This window comes from Pelodiscus sinensis, chromosome 13, assembly GCF_049634645.1.
Source record: "Pelodiscus sinensis isolate JC-2024 chromosome 13, ASM4963464v1, whole genome shotgun sequence".
Taxonomy (NCBI): Eukaryota; Metazoa; Chordata; order Testudines; family Trionychidae; genus Pelodiscus; species Pelodiscus sinensis.
The window spans coordinates 27,790,549-27,811,374 of record NC_134723.1 but is presented as its reverse complement, the minus strand read 5'-3'; the positions used below and the strand labels follow the sequence as shown (position 1 = coordinate 27,811,374).

At 45.1% G+C, this 20,826-nt stretch overlaps 1 protein-coding gene and 1 long non-coding RNA gene across 8 annotated transcripts in view; one reads left to right on the top strand and one right to left on the bottom strand.

Moving 5' to 3' along the window:
• Positions 1-20,826, top strand: part of PAK3 (p21 (RAC1) activated kinase 3) — a 200,792-nt gene that overhangs the window by 107,073 nt on the left and 72,893 nt on the right. The gene's annotated exons all lie outside the window — the stretch shown is intronic.
• Positions 4,912-7,029, bottom strand: LOC142831236 (uncharacterized). The gene is made up of 3 exons (XR_012906907.1): positions 6,909-7,029; positions 6,320-6,479; positions 4,912-4,982 (listed from the first exon to the last, which is right to left on the bottom strand). It is a non-coding gene; the product is annotated as an uncharacterized LOC142831236 (long non-coding RNA).

Sequence of the window (20,826 nt, the reverse complement as noted above, 5' to 3'; positions counted from 1 at the left end):
TAGGCTTGGCAGAATTCAATTTTTTGATAATATTGGTTGATAATATTGATGTTTATTTTAAAGTATTTTTTTAGATTTGTATTGATTTTAAATTTTCACATTTGCAGGAAATTATTGGCAGGGCTAAGACAATAGGGGAAGTCAGGCAATAATTATTTAATGAGTTAGAGAGAATAAAAAAGTTAAAGCTTTGTGTAACCATTAAAAAGCAAACAGTGATAGTCACATGTCAAAATATACAAAGTATATAGCCCTAAATTAAACTTTCATGAGTTGTCAAGCTGCTTTTTCTTACTTTGCCTATCTGTTCCTTTCAGTTATTATTGATGGAAATATTTTATGTTGGTTTTTGTGTGTGTGGAAATTGACGCTTACTGCCATTTACTGATAAAATCTAATCCTTCCAAGCCTACTGAAATTACTTTCCCCTAACTGCTGAAAGAGTGATGCAGTGATACAGAAGCTGGGTCCTCCTCACAGCTTGGAAAGTTGTCACAGGAATGCCTGATGTTGGGATAAAACTGTTATGGGGAGTAGGCATCTGAATCAAGTACTTTTCAGTGTTTGGTACAATCTGAGCTCTTGGGGAGCCTCAGTTAGATCAACTTGTGAAGGCTGCTTTAGGGGCTTGTCAAAATGGGTCAATTTTAGCTCTGGAATAACAATATGATTGGTGTGATGCTACAGGTTGAACCTCCCTAATCAGCTTCCCTGATTCAGCTTTGTCGGTGACGCAATGGGTGCTCCAGGAACTGTAGCACTCACTGGGAAAAATGGGCGGGCTAGGGGACCAGGAAAGAACAGAGCCTGGTGGGATGAGGACACAAAGGCCCTGTGCTCCAGGATTCTGGGGGCTGGCAGTAGAGTCCTGGCTGGAGTAGTGGAGCTCCAGTGATCAGTTGACCGGCAGCAGAGTCCTGTGCCCTTGGAGAGGGAAGGGGCTAGAGGCAGAGGGACCAGCATTGACCTCCCCTGGTCTGGCAAATTTCCTGGTTTGGGACCAGTGAGGTCCTGAGGGTGTTGGGCCTGGCAGGTTCAACCTGTAGTGTCTTGTGACATATCTGGCGATTTTCTGTTTTTAAAATATTCACTGAACTAAGTTTCACTGTGTATTTCACTGGTATGTATGATTGTGGGGCAGAAGTGCATGTAACTTTTCTAGGCAGGAGATGGGAGCTCTACACATCTGGGAACTGTTCTGAATTTCAAAGGACAAGACTGAACAATGTGCCAGGTGAGAATGGACTTTTGGGACAGGCAGTAGTGAGTATTTACCTGGGGAATCTCTACAGCAGGGGTCTCAGACTACCGGCCTACTGGTCAGCCTCAGCCAGAGCAATTATGCAATCTGGCCCGGGACTTCCAATGGGCAAGGGTTGGGGGAGGCTCTCTGTTACTGGCTCCCAAGCCTTGCCCCTTCTTATCCTTGCCTTGCCCTCTCCTCCCATGACACCCTGGCCCTCTAGCACGCGGCTTTGGAGATCACCGGGGAGCCTAGTGCCATACAGCCACTGCAGGGGAAGAGGAACACAGCAGAGTGAATGCACCCGTCCAGTGTGCTTCGCCTCTCCCACGGCTCCTGCCGCCATGTGGCAGCAGGGCCCGCAGTGGCCCCCAAAGCAATGTGCTTGGGCGACAGGGTGACATGGGGCAGAGAGTGTAGGCCAATGGTGGAAAGAGGTGAGGCTTGGAGGCTAGTAATGGACAGTTCCCTCCACAATCCCCCAACCCACATTGTTCAATTGCTCCATCTGGTACTGACCCATAGGCCAGGAGTTTTAGACCCCTGTTCTATGGGAAGGTGAATATAACTTTCCACTTCCAGTTTTGCGAAAACCCAGCCTTTGAGCTAGGCCCTGATTACTTGTTGCTGAAGGTTTGAGATAAAAGAAAAAATCTGATCTGCCCAGTTAAGATCTTGGGTTGAACTAAGGTTGTTATGACCTTGTAAACACTGAAAATCCCCTTTGTGAAATTATAGGACTGACTCTTACCACAGTCCTTGTTGGAGTTGGGGGTGAAACCTCTGGTAAAAGTATTAGTATGAAGGTAGGTTATTTTATGTCTTTTAACAGGCTTCCTATGTAATGCTTTAACCTTAAGAATAAATGTGCTTGCTTAGAAATATCAGTGTGGAAACTTGTAACTGTGAAAACTGATGTGCAAACACCAGCCTGCTTAGGCAGCCTGCCTTGCTGGGAATATCACAGTGTAAGGAGGGAACCATACAGCCTGGAAAAATCCCTGATCAGGAGGGAGAGAGACGTGGGTGCCCAAGAGGGGTGATATCTGAGAGTTGAGGGTCTACAATGGGTGTTGTGGGTGGACCATTGAGAGGAAATATAGGTGCAGCTGCCCTGAATTGAGACAACTAAAACCCCCAATTGATGTGGGTGCCCAGTTATGTTAGGTGGTGTGCAGACTTGTTATCAAAGGCCATTCCTACCTGAAGAAACCTGGGCTGACAAATAAACCAATTTTTTTCTGCTCTGTAACAAAATGAAATCAACTTTTTTTTTGAAAATATCTTTATCAGTTCAGCCTCAGAACTTTGTGTGCCTGCTGTAGCATTTCCACTTGAATGATAGGATTATGGCATAATCATCATTAAAAACTTAGTATTCACCACCCTATGTCCTGCAAAATTTTCCTGTAGCTGCAATAAGAGATGCAGTGACCACCATTAAAAGTGTCCACCAGCATTGCCTGTTACTTCCTATCATTTTACTTAGGAAAACTGGTATCTTTACCACTATGTGGTAACTTTTAGTAAGTACTGTCTTTTTAATGGCAGGCCCTCTACCCCAGTAAAGCAGTAGCACCGGGTGGTAAATGTTGAGTTTTGAATGGAGCATCTTTAAGCCACTTTGTTTTCAGTTTAAATTGATTTTTACCACAAAAAGTGATGTGTTTACCCCCAAAAAAATTTTCCTCCCACTTTTGAGTCATTCAAATATATAAAAATAACTTATTTTATTAGGAAAATACAATACATTGTATGAGATATATGTATCCATCCTAGGAAAATTCTGTGTTTAAAAAATTAAAAATTCTGCAAAATTTTGCATATTTTATTTGTCAAAATAACACACTTTAATCACTCCTGTCTCAATAAGTTTTTTCAAAGTGCCTGTCAATAATAAACACAACAACAAAATAGATTGCCCCAGAAGTTAAAGAAACCCCTGTGAAAACCCAGTTCCAGTTGTGTGGTACTGAAGGGGACTATGTGGAACCACCAGTGCCCAGACACTACACTTCCCTACCCAAAGAGCCTAGTTGTGGGGCATACTCCAGGCCAGACAGCCACACTCTGTCTCTGCCAGACCCCAGCTATGGGACATGTTCCAGCTCAGACACCAGCATCTCCTCCCCTCAGAACCCAGACACTGTTTTTCCCCAACAGCCTCCCAGAGTCTAACCATTTGAAAGGCTAATAGTTCTAAGTAAACAACAGTAAATTGTTTATTCATATGAAAAGTTTTATTTGGGCATTGGAGAGAGATTGTTTATTTTAACTCAGAGGTGCCATTGTGTTTTGGGTTCTTTTTTAGTTCTGCAGCAAACCATGTCGAATTCCATTCATCAAAGCACTAATCTATGAATACTTTCCCCCGTCCTTCCATCCACCAAAATAAACCCACCATTTACCCAGAAAAAATATGACTAGTTTTTCCATCGATTTTTCACCTGCTCTTATTGTTCTAGTAATAAATACCAATCAATTCCTGAAAAAAACTGAAATAAAATAAAAATAAAAAATGAAGTGCCCTAAGCATAATGTACTGGAACACTGGGATGGAGGTATGTACAGGCAGTCCCCGGGTTACGTACAAGATAGGGACTGTAGGTTTGTTCTTAAGTTGAATCTGTATGTAAGTCGGAACTGGCGTCCAGATTCAGCCGCTGCTGAAACTGACCGCCAGTTCCGACTTACATACAGAATCAACTTAAGAACCCCAAGCATCCCCAAGTCAGCTGCTGCTGAAACTGATCAGCAGCTGATTCCAGGAAGCCTGGGGCAGAGCAACTCTGCCTCGGGCTTCCTGTAGTCAGCGCTGGTCAGTTTCAGTAGCGGCTGACTTGGGGACGCCTTGGGCAGAGCAGCTGGGGTGCTGCTGGGTTGCTCCAGTAGCGCCGCTCCTCGGCGCTTCTGGACCAATCCAGCAGCATCCCATCTGCTCTGCCCCAGGTGTCCTGATTCAGCCGCTGCTGAAACTGACCAGCAGCGGCTGAATCAGGACGCCTGGGGCAGAGCAGCTGGGGTGCTGCCGGGTTGGTCCAGTAGCGCCCAGAACAGCGCTGCGGGACCAACCGGCAGCGCCCCAGCTGCTCTGCCCCAGGCGTCCGGAGAAAAGCCTAGTCTGCTGGAGGGGGGGGGGGGCGTACTAGCTGCGCCCCCCCCACCCCAGCAGACCAGGAAGACGTGGGCGGTGGACCAAGACGCACCGCGGTCCCGCCGCCTGGGTCCTCCACAGCTTTGCTCCCAGTCTCCCTGGTCTGCTGGAGACCAGCAGACCAGGGAGACGGGGAACAAAGCCTCGGAGGACGCCAGCAGCGGGACAGCCGCGGGGCGTCTGGGCTGTCCCGCTGCCGGCTTCCCCGAGGCTTTGCAAAGCCGCGGAGGGGCTCGGGCTGCCCCGCTCCCCGAGCCCCTCCGGCTTTGCTCCGCGTCTTCCTGGTCTGCAGACCAGGGAAACGCGGAGAAAGCCCCGGAGTACACGGGCGGCAGGACCGCGAGGTCCCGCAGTCCGTGTCCTCCGGGGCGAGCCCCGTTCGTAATTGCGGATCCGACATAAGTCGGATCCGTGTAAGTCGGGGACTGCCTGTAATTAATTGTATGACTTTGAACTATAAATACTGTTTATCTTTTCCTAGCTCAGATAATTAACTAGAACAAAAAGGCAATTATAATAAACTCAAGTTTATTTCTCTGGCATCCAGAAATTCTAGTCATGGAGGAGTGCCCCCTGTGCTTCTCACTGTACAAACACAGAACAGAGAGACAGTCCTTCTAGGGATGTTAAAATGCATTTATTCAAGTAAATGTATGACCGCTGAAAAGTTGCACGCAGGGGGAGCAGTGTGGCGGGGCGGGGGGCAGGAGCCGGTAAAAGCCAGTTCTCCACATGACTCCCACCAGCCCCCTCATGCTGGTATCTCTGATACGGAGGGGGCAGGTGCTCCATGGAGGGGGGGAGGCAGTTCCGCAGGAGCTGGTACACACCTGTGTTCACCCCCTTCTCCCCGTGCTGCTGGCTCTGATACAGACTCAGTAGTGCGGGAGTAGACGGGGGTGGCAGGCAGCTCTGCAGGAGCCAGGACACATGGAGAACCAGCTTAAGAGCCGGTTCCCCATGCATACTGGCTCACACCTGCCCTCCTCCCCTGCACTGCTGCCTCTGACACAGATATAGCAATGTGGGGAAGAGGGTGCCTGTGTGCAACTATGCACGTAAACCGATGAACCTCATCAGTTACCAGTTTAGAATCTAAGCTCTGGTCTACACTAGGGAGTTGTTTTGAAATAACTCCCCTTATTTCGAAATAACAAGCAGAGTGTCCACACTACGAAGCCCATTATTTCAAAATAATAATTCCTGCTTTCCACAAGGAATAACACTAATTTCAAAATAGTTATTTTGAAATAGCGGTAGTGTGGACGCTCCATTGCTGCTATTTTGAAACAATTACTCCCCCGAGTCATGCAAAGTAATTACTCCCCACTGCTTCCTGAGGCTTTAAGTCCAAAGTGGTGTGTCCACATTAAGGGAGCCTGCCTCGGACTAATTTAGAGGCTTCCCTGTGGCGTGGACATGCTATTTCAAAATAGTTATTTCAGGAGTTATTATTTCAAAATAAGTTATTTTGAAATAATTTCCTAGTGTAGATATGCCCTAAGTTATTCCCGTATTTCCCTTGTTTTCCTTAGAGAACTAAAAATATTCTACATGAGCTTTAGATTTAAGAAAATGGCAAGGAAAGAACGAATATAGATTCCTCATTAGAGAGAAACCCCCATGACTCTCTCTGAAACATTCTGCACCTGAAATTAAACAAAAAATGGCAGCTGTGTCACAGGTCCTCAGGGCTCCAAGCTGTTTAAAGGAGCAGTACACAGAAAACAGAATGACACCTGCTTTCAATATCTAGCTACCTACTCAACCTGCCTACTCATTTGATTCAGTGTTTTGTGTGTGTTTGTCTGGAGAGAGATTCTGTACTGGCCAATTTTGCTGAAGCTTGCTCTCTCTTTCCAGTTCACTGGACAAGTGTTTTTCATTTTCTTCAGCTTAACTTTAAATGGTCATTGTTTTACCTTGCTCTGCAAAGGAGCCGATCTTCCTCAACTCATGCTGTCATGGAAGTAACGCTTTCTTGTTTTCTGAGCAAGGTCACTACATCATGATGCAGTAATCCTCTGCTTTTAGGATGCAACATTCATTCTCTGTCTCACGCTCTCTTTGTGTCTGTCCTTTCTTTAAAAAGGAGAGTGGAGAAAAGTTCGGAGTCTGGCCTGTTAAACTAGTCAGTTTTTAGTGAGAATAATGCATGGGCTGTGGGGTATTGAATGGCTGCAGGCTCACAGAGCTGTTCCTTTGACATCTCATACACAAAGAGAAGCGCTAGAGTTTTAAGTCATAGAAGCCTGGGGATGAGATTACACCTTTGCTAGGCTCTGACAGGTTAAATTTTAGAGTTGCACAGACAGCAAATTATCCAGACTGAATTACAAAGGAGAGTTTTTAAAAGAATTTTTAAAACTCTGTTGGGAAGATTAGGTTTATAAAAAATATTGGGCTCTTATATTGCACATTTGATTTCCAGCTCCTAGGTGACTAACACAGGGGGCATTATTCCCATGTTACCAATAGGAAAACTGAGGCCAGAGACATGAAGTCACTTACATGGCAGGTCAGCAGCAGAGGCCGAAATAGAACCCAAGTGTCCTGACATCCAGCCTTGCTGCCTTGATCACTGGACTAAGCTGCTGCTTTATTTGCTGCAAGCACTGATCTTGTTTTCAACATGTGAATGATTGTGGGCAGGTTGTTTTTTTAATGTGTCAGGTTACATCACTTATAGCCAGTCTGAGGTACACCCGATGAGGCACATGTCATAATATAACCTGAGGTGAGGCTGTCTAAGCTACATCAAGATGCAGGAGATACAACTTCAGAATGTTTAGCCAATCCCCTTGCCCCCCCAAAGTCAGGGAAGCAGCATAGGTGTAACTGAGGGCTGACTTTGGCCTTGTATGTTTCCATCAGATGAAACACTAGGGATGGAAACTAATTGGTCCAAAGCTTTTTAGAGCAGAGAAGGTAGGACAAATGGGTTAGCTTGCCAGTGATAAGGGGGAGAATTCCTCTCCTGTTATATCTCCTGTCTGCATGGAGCAGCAAACAACCAGTCCCAGTTGTGTATGGTCTCTCACACTCCAGCAGAAGTGTCTAATTTTGGTCATCAGACTGTGGTGTCATCTCAAACTCCATTCAAATATGGCAGGCCCTCATTTTGTGCTGATATTGCAGTTGAATGGATACAATATTAGTGATTTAAAAGTTACCACTATGCCATACTCCATGACCATTTGGAACTTGGCACTGGCAGAACTCTGATCTTCCTCATACCCAAAAGCCAGAATCTCCATTAGCTGTTAGTGGTGTAGCACCCATCACACACAGTCAAGCAATTTTGATTCCATACAGCAGAGGGCAGTGATAGTAGCTAGTACCTTGCAGTAATATTTTTGACTTGTTTTGGTTGCTTACTCATATTCTGAAGCCAACGGTCCTTACTGGCAGCTCCATTCTGCATACAAAATCCATATACCAAGACCCCCCACTCTTCTTAACTATGGCTGTATATGCTTTTGTATAGTGCCTGAGTACTGTAGTGGAGGAGGCTACTTACAAATTACATTAATTTATTTTCTATTATGCGTTATACAGGAAATCCTAGCAAACTAGCCTGCAGTGCTTCATTTACTTTATGTTCACTCCTTTAATTCCTAGAGGACCGCAGAATCCTCAGGTTTTAGACAACAAAGTTATTACTGCATCGTAGCAGTAACAGAGAACCAACAGGGATTGCTCAACCTGTCGTGCAAGAACATTGGCATCTGTTAGTTAACGGACAGCGAACCAGTGATTTTACTTCTCTGTGTAATTTGGGATTTGCGAAGTTTCATCTGATGGCAGCTTTTGGATGTCCTTAGAGGGTCATTCTCTTTTTGCCTGTTGTGTTTGAAAACTGCAGAATCACAACTTAAAACAGAAAAAGCCTCTAAACACGTATAATTCAAGTTGAGTTCCTTTTGCTTGTCTCTTGGTCTTAAAGCCAAGTGTTATGAAACAACTTTCAAAGCTTTGATGTGGGCTCATAATTTTCTCAGTCATGCTATTAATATTGCATGCCTGCTTGCTCCTTGGTGGGCTCCAACACCCACTAACAGCAGCCATCTGGGAGAACAGAGCTCCTCCCCAGCACAGTAAAAAATTCAGGCCAGATGTACATGCTGGAGCCATCTCTTACAGGCTATATCTCTGGAACCCCCTTATTTCATGCCTTTTCTAGGACTGTGTTGTGAACAACATTCCTACTACCTGAGATTCCACTGTTTAACCAACATCTCTTCTCATACCCTGGTGACAAGAAGTATAAGCCCAAGTGCATTCAGATGCAGCAGGTCTCTATTAGCATAGTGGAAACTGATAGTGCTCTGCTCAGGGTATCCCCTAATTACATTGCAGCCCAATTACCTGTGAAGTAGTTAAGGATAAAAATGAGGCCATTGAATCAGTTCTGACAAGACTGTAATATTGTAACCTACTCCACTCATTCTATCAGAGACTCTCTGAATCTGAACCATACATGAATTGGGCTTGATAACTTTTGTAATCCTAGCAATGTGATTGTATCTTTGTTACTGTATAGTGAAGAGAACCAATTTTGCAGTGTTTTTCCTGAATGTTGGGAAGCTGTGATTAGAGCCCTGTGCGGATACAAAATTTGTATCTGCATCCATATCCGCAAAAATGAGCCATGGATATCCATATCTGTGGATGTGGATACCCATGGGTATAAAGCAGATATCCACAAATCTGTAGGGATCTACATACAAAATCTGTATCTGTATCCACATTCATATCTGCAAAAAACACCACAGATATAAAGCAGATATCTGCAGTGTTGCTCCATACTAGCTGTGATTCCCATTCCCCCCAGTCTTAGCTGCTGGAAACATAACCCAGTTAAAAACAAAGAAAACCTTTCAAGACGGATCTCAATTAAAATCTAGATACTGGTGGTTAGTGAGATTTTTCACAGTCTGAGTCATTTTGCAGTCAAGCTTCTGGGATTTAAATAGATTTAAAATCTAATGCCTGAATTTGGTGCTGGGATTACATTTAGCAAAATCTAAATCTGCTAGAACTGTTCCAATAGTTTGTGATTAGTTGCATTGTGGAATGGATTGCAGTCCGCTAGCTGTCTTTACAGAAAGTATCCTGTGGACCAGATGTGGCTTGAGCTCAGATTTTCATGTAATGTACGTGGTTGATAATGATAACATGGCACCATTTAATATAATGTAAAAGCCCTTTTCCTGATGTAACACTCCTGTATTAGTATAAAGAACACACGGTTTTTAGTTTAATATAGTTTCCCAATTCATGTCCACCTAACCTGCTATCTGCCATTAGCTAGCTCTCAACTTCCTCTTCCTCTCACGGACTTCCTTTCTCAGACCCCAGAGATCTTGGGGCATGTATGTCGTAGCCAACTCCTTTCACTACCCACTCATTCAAGAAGTAGTTTGCATGCTGGAAGCTTCACCTATTCAAGACAGAAAGCCATTTCAGGAAATTAGGGCTTGTTCTTTTGAGGTGCTGCAGGGCAAATGTAATTTTCATAGGTATTCTTTGTGTTATTCATTCCTATTTAGACCTTTAGCAGGGTCAATCTTAATTGCACCGCGACCCCCTTCTTACAACAAAAATTACTACATTACCCCAGGATGTGGGATGGAAGCCTGAGCCTGACCAAGCTTCGCCACTCCAGACTGTGGGCCCAAAGTCAAAGTCCAAGAGTTTCAGCCCCAGGCAGGCAGCTTGTATCCTGAGCCCCATCACCCAGGGATGAAGCCTGTGGGTGCTAGAGACACAGGCTTCAGCTTCAGCTCTGGGCCGCAGCAAGTGTAAGCCTACCAGTCCTAGTGATCCCTTTCAAATGGGGTCCTCACCCACAGTGAGGTCCTGAGTTTCAGTTTGAGAATTGCTGCTCTCTGGTATCACGGCACCAGGATCATAACTGTATATTCATGGCATGTGCTTCAAGATACAAAACCATGCATATGAACCGGATCAAAGCAGTGTCTATTTAAAGAAATGATTAAAAATGTGGCCTGAAAATAACAACTATTCTGCCTGAGTGAATCAAGGCTGACATTTTTGCTAACAGTAGTAGCCGTAACTATTTATAGCAATGCTCAAAGGCCCTGGCTGGGATGGGGCCCCGTGGTGCCAGGTGCTGTGCAAACACAGAGGACAGACAGTCCCTGCTGAGATTCTGAAAGTTGTAACAATTACCCATTTGTAAGGATCAGAGGGAGGAAGTGCCTGATTCTGCTGCCTTTCATGAGTCCCCATAGAAATCAAAGAAAGGTGACGTGTTCAGTGTGAGCCAAGGTGGCAAATCCGCATCCATATCAGGGAATCTTCGTACGTCTCTGTGGTCCAGGCTGATAGTCACCAAAAGTTCTGGCCACCTAATAACCCGGCAGTGGCCTGTTTACGTGAATGCAGCTCACAGTCCATTTCCCGGGGTGCTGCTGTCCACAACATAAATGCCGCTAGTATAGCTGGCACTCTCATTGCCAGCCTCAGCTTTCTAACCACACAAAACCAAACACCCCTGCCCTGAAGCCCCACCCCTTCTTTCCCTCTGTCACTTGCTGTCCCCCACCCTCACTCACTTCCATTGGTCTGAGGCAGGGGGTTGGATTGTGAGGGGGGGTGAGGTTGGGAATGAGGCCTGTGGGGTGCAGGAGGGGACTCAGGGTGGGACAAGGGGTTAGGCTCTGTAGGATCCGGAGGCTCTCTCAGGAAGTGGCAGCCGCATCCTGCCACCCTTAGGTGAAAAGAAGCTCCGTGTGCTGCCCTTGTGTCTGCAGGTGCTTCCCCCATAGCTCCATTTGGTTGTGGTGCCTGGCTAATGAGAGCTGTAGAGCTGGAACTTGGGGTGGGGGTAGCGCTTGGTACCTCTTTGTGAGTCACAGGGACTGGGCGGCCACTCTGGGAGCTGTGCAGAGTCAGGGCAGGAAGGGAGACTACCTTAGCCCCGGGCCTCCTGCACCAGTAACCAGACTGGCTAGGGTCCCTTTTTGACTGGGCATTCCGGTCAAAAACCAGGCCTGGCAACTCTAAGAAAGGCCATGGACCAAATGGAGACTCAAATAACACCAAGCTCCTAGAGAGTGTCCCTCCAGCCTTTAGTGAGGCGGGGGAGGGAGAGCAGTACGTGGAAGTCTGCACTGCTGATGTCTATGCAGCACTGGTTCTGAGGATAAATACGGCACTTGATACACAAGATAGGCTGGCAAGACACTTTAAGCAAAATGAGATTCACATGGAAATTTAAAAAGAAGAGTCTGTACTTGGCAAGAGTCTTGGCCAAGTCAGAGGGACAGCAGATATTAACCTATGCAAATGTGTGAAATCAGCAGCAAAACACACATTGCCCTAAATCCTTCAGACAGGCTGGTGTGTGCCAGCTCAGCTTACATGTCAAAGGGCAGAACACCAGGCAGAGCATGCACCTTCGAGCTATGCAGTGCTTATCTACTGTAAGTGGAGACTTGTGCAAATATATATATATATATATATATACGCACACACACACATACTCTGCACTTATAGCGTCTTCTTCCCAAGCAGCTTGAGGTAATTTGCAGACACTAGTGAAGGCAGCTGCGTAGCTCTTCATTACCCCACTGAAGAACTATGCAGCTACCGCAGTGCTACCATCTTCATTTTATTTATGGGTAAACTGAGGCATAGACTTGCCCCAGGTCATTCTGGATGAATGCAGATCTTCTGACCCTCCATTCTGTGCTTGAGCCCCGAGTCCATCCTATCTGTTCACCAGAAGCCCCTGAGAGGACTAACTATAATTTCTCCTAAATGTAAACAGAGAAATGGCTGAAAACATTTGATTTTTGCAGCTGAATAGCTCATTACAGTCATGATCCAAGGGTGGGTCAAGAGGCTATACTAACGATGGGCAACCTATGCTAGTGAGTAGGGTGCATGACTGACCCCTCCTTTATCTCAGTGGGCTATAAGATTGTCGTAAGCAAGACGGTCTCCTGGAATAGGGTAGTTTTTCTAGCTGTACTTGTGTACCTAGAATTTGCAGCATATGCCAGCTGAACCATAGCAATGCTTTGATTGGATGCAGAGAGAGTGCACACCTCTCTAACCAATGTTGTGTGCAGTCAGCACACACCTCACTTTACTTGCCCTTGCTTTACATACATGTCATTTTACTAATACCAGTAGGGAAAAAAACCCCATGCCAATGGAAACTAGCAGAATCTGACAACTTTGCATATGGGCAGTGGTAGACAACATATCTTGCAGGCCACACATTGAACCCTGATGGGCCTCATGTGATGAGCCCATTTTAGGTGTCCGGTATTGACCTGGACAGTCTGGTATTTTCGCCTCCTGTCCGGTAAAAAAAATTCAGAAAATACTGGACACCTAAAATGTCCGGTATTTTCTGATTTTTTTTTCCCACCAGGAGGCGAAAATACCAAACACATGGCAACCCTACGACACACTTAGCAACCGAGCCCAGCCAGCGGACCTCCCGCTGGGCCCCCGGACACCCTTCCCACCTGCCCGCTTAGCTGGGTCCTCAGGAGCTTGTCTTGTGGCTGAAACAGAAAAACAAAATGGCCACCGGCAAAAAAGCCTCTTCTCAAAGGGGCCATGCTGATTTTTTTTATTTTTTTTTGCTCAACAACTTTGGTCTCCCCCCTTTTTTTTCCTCTATAGAATTTTTTTCCCAGTGTTTTGTGTGTGTGTGTGTGGGGGGGGGAAACGGGCGGGTGTTTGGTATTTTTGGTTAAACCATCTGGCAACCCTAGTTGTACCAAGTTGCTTGTGAGTCCCACATCTCTCTAATAGTAGATGCCATTTGTGCTTTCAACACAACAAGCTAGGTGCACATTATGAACCACTGAGTGCACAGAAAAATGGGGGTTGGAAGAGGGAGACTATTCTGATACTAAATAAAAATCAAACAACTGCAAGAGTGTGAGGGGCAGGAGGCAATATCTACAGCAGCTGAGACTCTGAAAAGTTTTCATCCCAAGCAAAGCAGTAAGCAATCTTAGCTAGAAAGCCTATTGAACATTTCTGGGAGAAAACAAGACGTTGTATAGTCTCTCTGCATGTTCACAGTGCAGCGTCTAGATGTATCTAGGTATCATTTCTAATCAGTAAGACTTTAGCCATTCTCCACCAGCAGTGTTTGCGGCTTAATGACGTATTATTGTATCATTGTTTTATCCGCTTGCTAGATCATTTATCATTTGGGAGGAAGAGAGAGAAGTTATTGCCTCTTTATTTCTTAAAGTTATATAAAGCAAACACAAGAAGTTGGGGAAAGGGAGCTATCTGAACTTGCAGGCTGATTGAACACCTACAAACCGTGGTGCGTCATGCAGCACATACTGATAATCTTGCCAAGTCTACTTAATACCCTGTTACCCTATCCACTGAGTTCAGTAGGAAGATTAGTGAGATAGCTGAATGATGCAAAATAAGGTTGGGGTGTGTGTGTGTGTGTGTGTGTGTGTGCACAGTTGGCTTTTCAACAGCTGTTGTTAGCAAGTTATTGAGAGGGATTTTTCCCATGGGTGTAAGTGAAGTGAGAAAGGGAAAACTCCCTGATCTCTAGATCAGCTGACTTGTGGTTCCCTGCTAGTAAGTCAAAAGATCAGAAGTTGGAAACTATCTCACCAACAAGGAGCAAGTTTACAGGAATCCCTGGGCTTGTCTGTTACATAAGTTGCATTGGTGTAAATTAGTTTACAATCATCCAGTTAAACTGGTGCAGATCTCTAATGTAGACACTCTAAGCCTAGGTCTACACTACAGAGTTTTTGTGCAAAACCGGCCGTTTTTGTGCAAAAACTCATGGAGTGTCCACACTGCAATCGCGTTTTTGCGCAAGTAAAACGAAAGAACAGAGCAGTTTTTCCGGGGTAGGTATTCCTCCTCCTATGAGGCATAACTCATTTTTACGCAAGTGTTCTTGTGAAAAAAGGTGTGTGTGGACGGGGAACAGAGGGGTCTTTTGGACAAAAAGAAGCAATCAAAAAAAGCACAGGTGCCCTGGTGGCCATTCTGTAAATAGCAATCAGAGTTTCTGTCTGAGAGAGCATCCATGCAGTCTGGATGCTCTCTTTCGCCAAAGCACACGACTTTTTGGATGCGCTTTTGCAGTGTGGACGTGCTCTTGCACAAGAAGTTTTTGCGGAAGATCTCTTCTGCAAAAAGCTTCTTGTGCAAGAAGCCTGCAGTGTAGGCATAGCCTAAGGGTATGTCTACGCAGCAGTCAGATGGTGGAGTGGGGAAAAGCTCTTCCTATTTGAGCCTGGACATGAAGATCTAGGGCCATATTTTTAAACGTACTTTACTCCGAGTGGCTCCTCTTAAGAACAACAGGAACAGGTGGGTGCTGAACACTCAAAATCCAGCCACTTGTTTTGGTATTTAAATAGGACCAAGATAGTTTGGAAATTTGGCCCCGATTGCCTTAGCTAGTGCTGCAGAAACGAGAGTTAATCAGAAACATTCACAGAAGGCCAAACCTCTTGGAACAAAAGGAGCAAATCACAGAGAAACAAATCATAGCTCATAGTAACAGGGTGGGTGATGAAAATCTTAGCACTGTACACAGACTGATCAATTGGCTTTGTAGGTTTGATCTCTCAGAATGATAAACTGTCTGACTGTATTCCTTTGTTTGGACAGGGCTGCACTATCAATACATGTGACATATGCAGTACTACCAGCTCTTGCGATTTTGCTATAGATCTCATGTTTGTTTGTTTTTTAAATGTCCCAGATCTTGGAGTCACGTGTGTCCATAAGACATCTCAGGTGCAGAAATGTAATGTGAAAGATAAATCTGTTGGCTTGAATGCACCTTTTATTAGAATAATTTGCTCACTTTTGGATTACAGTGAACATTTTGCATGCTTGAATTAAAAATAACAATTTTTACATACTAGACGTTCTGTAAGCAATTGGTGGAGCAAAGACTCCTGGGCTATCCTCTTTGCACCAACAGGAGTGTGTCCTAGTGGTTAGAGCATACAAGAACTAGTTGCTGAAACGTCGTAGGTCTATAAGCACTATCTAAGAACTAAGTGGCAATATAACTATTTTTTTCTTAGTTCCACTGACCCATCATGGGAACTTGGACACATTTATTAACGTCTCCTTGCCTCTGTCTCTTCGTCTTTTAATTTATTACAGATTGGTGTCACACCTGTATAGAAGTTCCACTTAGTATCAGATGCTCAGGGCGAGCTTTGACTGCCTGGGGGGACATGTTCTGTGTGCAGTGTCTGCCTCTAGTGGCTGTTCTCATTCAGCTCAATTGGCAGAGACCTGTCTTTCTGGAGCTGATAGTCTATGGTTCTGACTCTGCAGAAGAGTGTGTGATTCATTTAGTACCAGCACATTGATTCATTCCTGATGCCCTTTGAGATTACTGGATTTAAGGCTAGGTAAACATCTGTATACCCATGTGGTGTCATGGGGCTTAATTAACTAGTACTGGTAAAGAAATTTGTGAGCCTGAGATAAAAGGTTTTGCAAGAGCATATAATTCCACTCTCCATACGTCTCTCCCATGTAATATGAAATATTTAAGACCATTGAAAGTATCAAAATAACTTTTCTGAAGTGCCGTGCTTATCACAAGTGACTCCTTGAAAGCTGAGTTAAGCTTTAAGACAATGAAAACATAATAAATGAGGATGTGATGATCCAAAGTTTCGAACATGTACATATCAAAACTCATATACATCTGCATTTAGTGCATTCAAATCCTAGTGCAGATTTGGGTTGCATGCATACCTATGTGCAAGAACTTGTATGTGTCTAAACCAGGTGTATGCATAATTAAAAATAGAAGCCAAAAATGCCTGTGTCATTTGCAATTGCTTTTTTGACATGCCACCTAGATACTAGTATTAATAGCATACACTTTCCAAAGCCTTGCCTAGTCTCTAACTCAGTGATGGGTAACCCAGGCTAGTGAGTGGGCCACATGAGTGGCCCTTCTTCATCTCAGTGGGCTGCAAGATTGTCATAACCAAGACGGTCTCCTGGGATAAGGTATTTTGCAAACCGTGTTTGCATACCTATAGTATGCAGGGTGTGCCCACTGGAGCAGTGCTTTGATTGGATGCAGAAGGCATGCATGGTTCTCAGTCAATGTTGTATGCAATCAGCACACACCTCACTTCATGTGCCCTTGTTTTACATGTGTGTCACTTTAGTAACATCAGTAGGAAAAAAACCTAAGTGGGCAGAAACCATTGGATTCTGGCAACCCTGATGTGGGCAACGGTAAACAAAATGTAGATGACACATAGGCTACGTCTAGACTGCCATTGAACTGCTCTAATGGGAGGGATGTGTGTTTGAGCATGTGTGTGTCTGAGATACGTATAAAAAATAGCTGATACAATGTCTGCTGCAGTCGTTGGGATTCTCTTCTTTGACTTTAAGCTTTGGATAAGACCCTAAGAATGCAAAACAATAGTAATGATTAGGTAAGTGTATCTAAAATACATAATATTGGATGAGCCTTCCTCCATGAAAAATTAGTAGCACTTGGTTGAACTTAGAAGTCTCTGTAGATAGAATAGTAACTTTGGGTTTTTTATAGTATCTGCCACAGTTTAAGTCTAATGAATAATTTGTTGTTCCTGCTGACAGCTTTACCACTGAAAAGATCCAGTTTCGTAACCTTTTTGTCAACAAGGTGTGTGGTTACAAGCAGTCTCAGTTTTCTTTCTTCCCCTCTGCATTTCCTCATGTTACAGATGTGCCCAAAGCCATCCTTAGTGGGGGCCCTGCCCCATCCTCTTCCTTAAGCCCCACCTCTACTATGCCCCTTCCTGCCCCTGCTCCTCCCCCTTGCTCCCTTCCCCATGCAATAATGCAAGCCAGGGATTACTAGGGCCCTGATGAGGGGCAGCAACAGAAGTCACCCCTTCCCTCACACTTACTGCAGTGGTGGGAGCTGGAGTGGTCCCGCAGCCTGCTCGGCTCTGGCCTGCCATCCTCTCCTAGCCTGCTGTGCCATGCTTCTCTGTGGCAGCAGGAAGTTGTGTGTCCAGTATTTTCTGATTTTTTTTCCTGGACAGGAGGCGAAAATCCCAGGTGCTTACCTGGTTCTGCAGGGGGAGCTGTCTGGCCCGGAGCAGGAAGACAAGATGGCAGACGGCTGCCTGCAGCCTGTTAGGGTGAAAAAGTCTCAAAAGCATTTCTTAAAGGGGCCATGCTGGTGTTTTTTTTTTTTTTTTGCTTAATAACTCTTGGAGGTCCCCCTTTGGTCAACAACTTTGGTCTCCTCCTTTTTTTTCCTCAACAGATTTTTTTCCCTGTTTTTTTTTTGGGGGGGGGGTTATTTGGTATTTTTGGTTAAACCATCTGGCAACCCTAGTTCACCTGGGCTGGCTTCAATTTGCAGGGACTTGGAGCCCTTCTCCGTGCAGGGCAGTGCGTTTTGGGCTTTGGCTTTGTCCTTCTTCTCCTGCCCCCCCCCCCCAAACCTGGGGCAGTGGAACTCAGGTGGATTGAGACTTTGGTTCCTCTTCTTGGGGTCAAGTAATAATTTTTATTGTCAGAAGGGGGTCTCAGTGCAGTGAAGTTTGAGAGCCCCTGGTCAAATAGATTGCACCAAATCCAAATTCTCCACTTCACCTATTGAATCTCTGTGCTGGCACCTCAGGTAGGATGCACATATAATATGTTCTCAACTCTATATCAGTCTTAATGTGACACAGGCAGTATTGTAATTTTGTTTGAATTCTCATGTTTGTTTGTTTTTTTAGAACCCCCCAGTTCTTGGAGTCATGTGATTAGATAAGAAATCTCAACTTTCATTTCAAAGCCCTCGTGTTTGCAGAGAGAATCTTGAAGACTAAAAAGTTAAACATTTTAAACCCCAAAGGCTAATAGAGATTCCCACATTAGCTTAAACATTATGATTTTTGTTAAAAAAAATAGTTAATTTCAAGATTCAGGCTCCACACTATCAATTTGTTAATGCTCGGTGCTGGCAGTACTGCCCAGGCCTTTAAAATGTGCCAGGGATCTCTAAGAAGGATGCAGTTATATTACAAATGCTTGTCAATGTTATCACATATGGACTTCTGTGTTGTTCAGAGCAGAGAGGGGATGGAGGGCTGCATCGCCCTTGCCCTGCAACCTGAAGTGCTTTACTGTTGTAGTTCCCAACCTGCTCAAAGCTTGCCAACAGACTGCTCATTCCCAGATGTTTGTGTAACTGCACCCTATTGTTATCTCTCTTTTTTTCCCACTAAGTGCCATCTCCAAAGTCCTATATGAAATTTGTAGCAGTGCAGGGAATTGAACCCCTGGTTTTAAATCCCAGGCGGCTGACCCAACCACTTCATCCTTCTTCTCTGTAGACAGAACAAAGAAGCAAAAGGTTACAGCCATCATCAGGGCATTTTCCCCTGAGTGATGGAGATTAGCAAGTTGAAATTTAGGCAGTTTGGCACTGGCTTTTCCAAGTCCTGTGGTACAGCATGAGTGCTCTCAGATTGGAGCCCTGGAGGGAACTTGCCGGACATATACCTCAGAGCACATGTCTTCTGGCCGGGCTGTCCCATGTCACCATGCCAATTAGATCTTGCTCAGCCAGGAATTGGCAGAAGTGGCGCAAGAGATACACTGTCAGTCTGTACTCTAGCATATATCCGTGCGGGCTTGTGCAGCACATACATGTGTAAGAGGTGAAGCTGTCTCTGAAATGAGGGATGTTCCTAGTAGGGATGTAAAGGACTAGTCAACTAGTTGCTTCCCCATATCCCTTGCTGCCTCTATCAGATAGAGGCAGCAGTGGGGGAGGAGAAGGGAGTACTTCAAAGCGGCCGCATGGAGTCCGGAGTCAGCTGCTTTGCACAGCGTTGCTGCTTCGAATGTCACGGGGAGCCCAACGTCAGGCTCCTCATGGCATTTCAAAGCGGCAGCACTGCATGGCGCCCGGGAACAGCTGACCCCGGACTCTGTGCAGCGCTGATGCTTTGAAATGCCATGGGGAGCCCGGCCTTGGGCTCCTTAGAGCATTTCAAAGTGGCAGCACTGCGCAGAGGCCCAGGGTCAGTGTGGCGCTGCCGCTTTGAAACGCTAGAGCTGTTGCTACACTTCACCGTGGAGACGCCCTATCGACTAATCGAATAGTTGATGCAAAAATGCATCGACTATTCGATTAGTCAGCTACCCGATACTTAACATCCTTCCTTCCTAGGAACTGGGACAGCTGGGAAGTATCTCCCCAGCTAGAGCAATCACAATGGAAGTGTGAAATATTGCAGCTCCCAAAACAAGCTCTGCTGGCAACAAGACTTTTCCTGCTCTGTTCGGACACAGCTCCTGCTTACTTCAGGGAAGATTACATGTTCTTTGGTTGTATGTATCAGGCCCATGTTTGTAATGACTAAGGAACTGACATATGGAGGAGCAAAATGCACCCTCAACCTTTCCTCAGTCGGGTTTTCAGTCTGTTTTCTGTGAGATTCATAAGAAAACAGCAGCCACTTGGTGCCTAGGAAGGCCCTCAGTTTTCCCCAGCTTCCGGTAAAGGTTGGATGATGATGTAAAATGAAAGCAGGCAGTTATTGAAGAGTGGTGGTCATCAGCCATCAGGGAGGCAAATGCTGATTCTAAGAGATCCTGTCTAAGCTTTTATGGCAGAACCCTGCCTATGCCTGGCACAGAAAGGCTGACACACTGGAATCTATTTTAGTTCCCATTCTCTTCTCCTTCCCCTCCCTCCCCAGTCTTTCTTCCGATATTTTGTTTCTTTGTTTTGTTTATATGCATTTTTTGTTGGGTAGTAGTTTTTGATGTTTACTTAAATCTGATATCAGGTTACACTAGTGCTTACTGCCATCCTGAATGTTTACTCTTCTCTAGAGACTTGTACTGGGGATCTCAGAATACTTCATAAATATTCATTAGAGGATGAAGGATTCAAAAGGAGCATATGCAGGCTTACACATTCCCGGCTGAGGTATTAAAGCCCTTGGTGTGCACATAAACCTTTGTATGAAGATACAGGCATGTGACGCCTTGCCTTCTGTTCTGACATCAGAACATTTGTATGAGTTTGCATGAGAAGTTTTGAAAGTTTGGGCCTCAGTTTCTCTGAAAGACATGCATTGTATTATATGCAGAGGGAAACTAAGGCACCGAAAGGTTATGTGATTTGTCCAAGATAACACCTTGAATCAGTGGCAGAAAGCAGGGACTAAAACCCAAGTACTTTGCTCTAAACATTAGACTGTGTTAGTTCTAGATACTTCCATCTTTCTATATAACTAATATAGGTTGGACCTCCCTGGTCTGGCTCCCTCGGGACCTGTCCAGTCCTGGATGAGGGATTTTGCTGGACCAGGGGAGGTCATTTCTGGACTCCTGCCACTGTCCCTCTGGCCCTGCCCACTTGCTTCCTGGCTGGCTTCCCACATCCTGCTGGCCC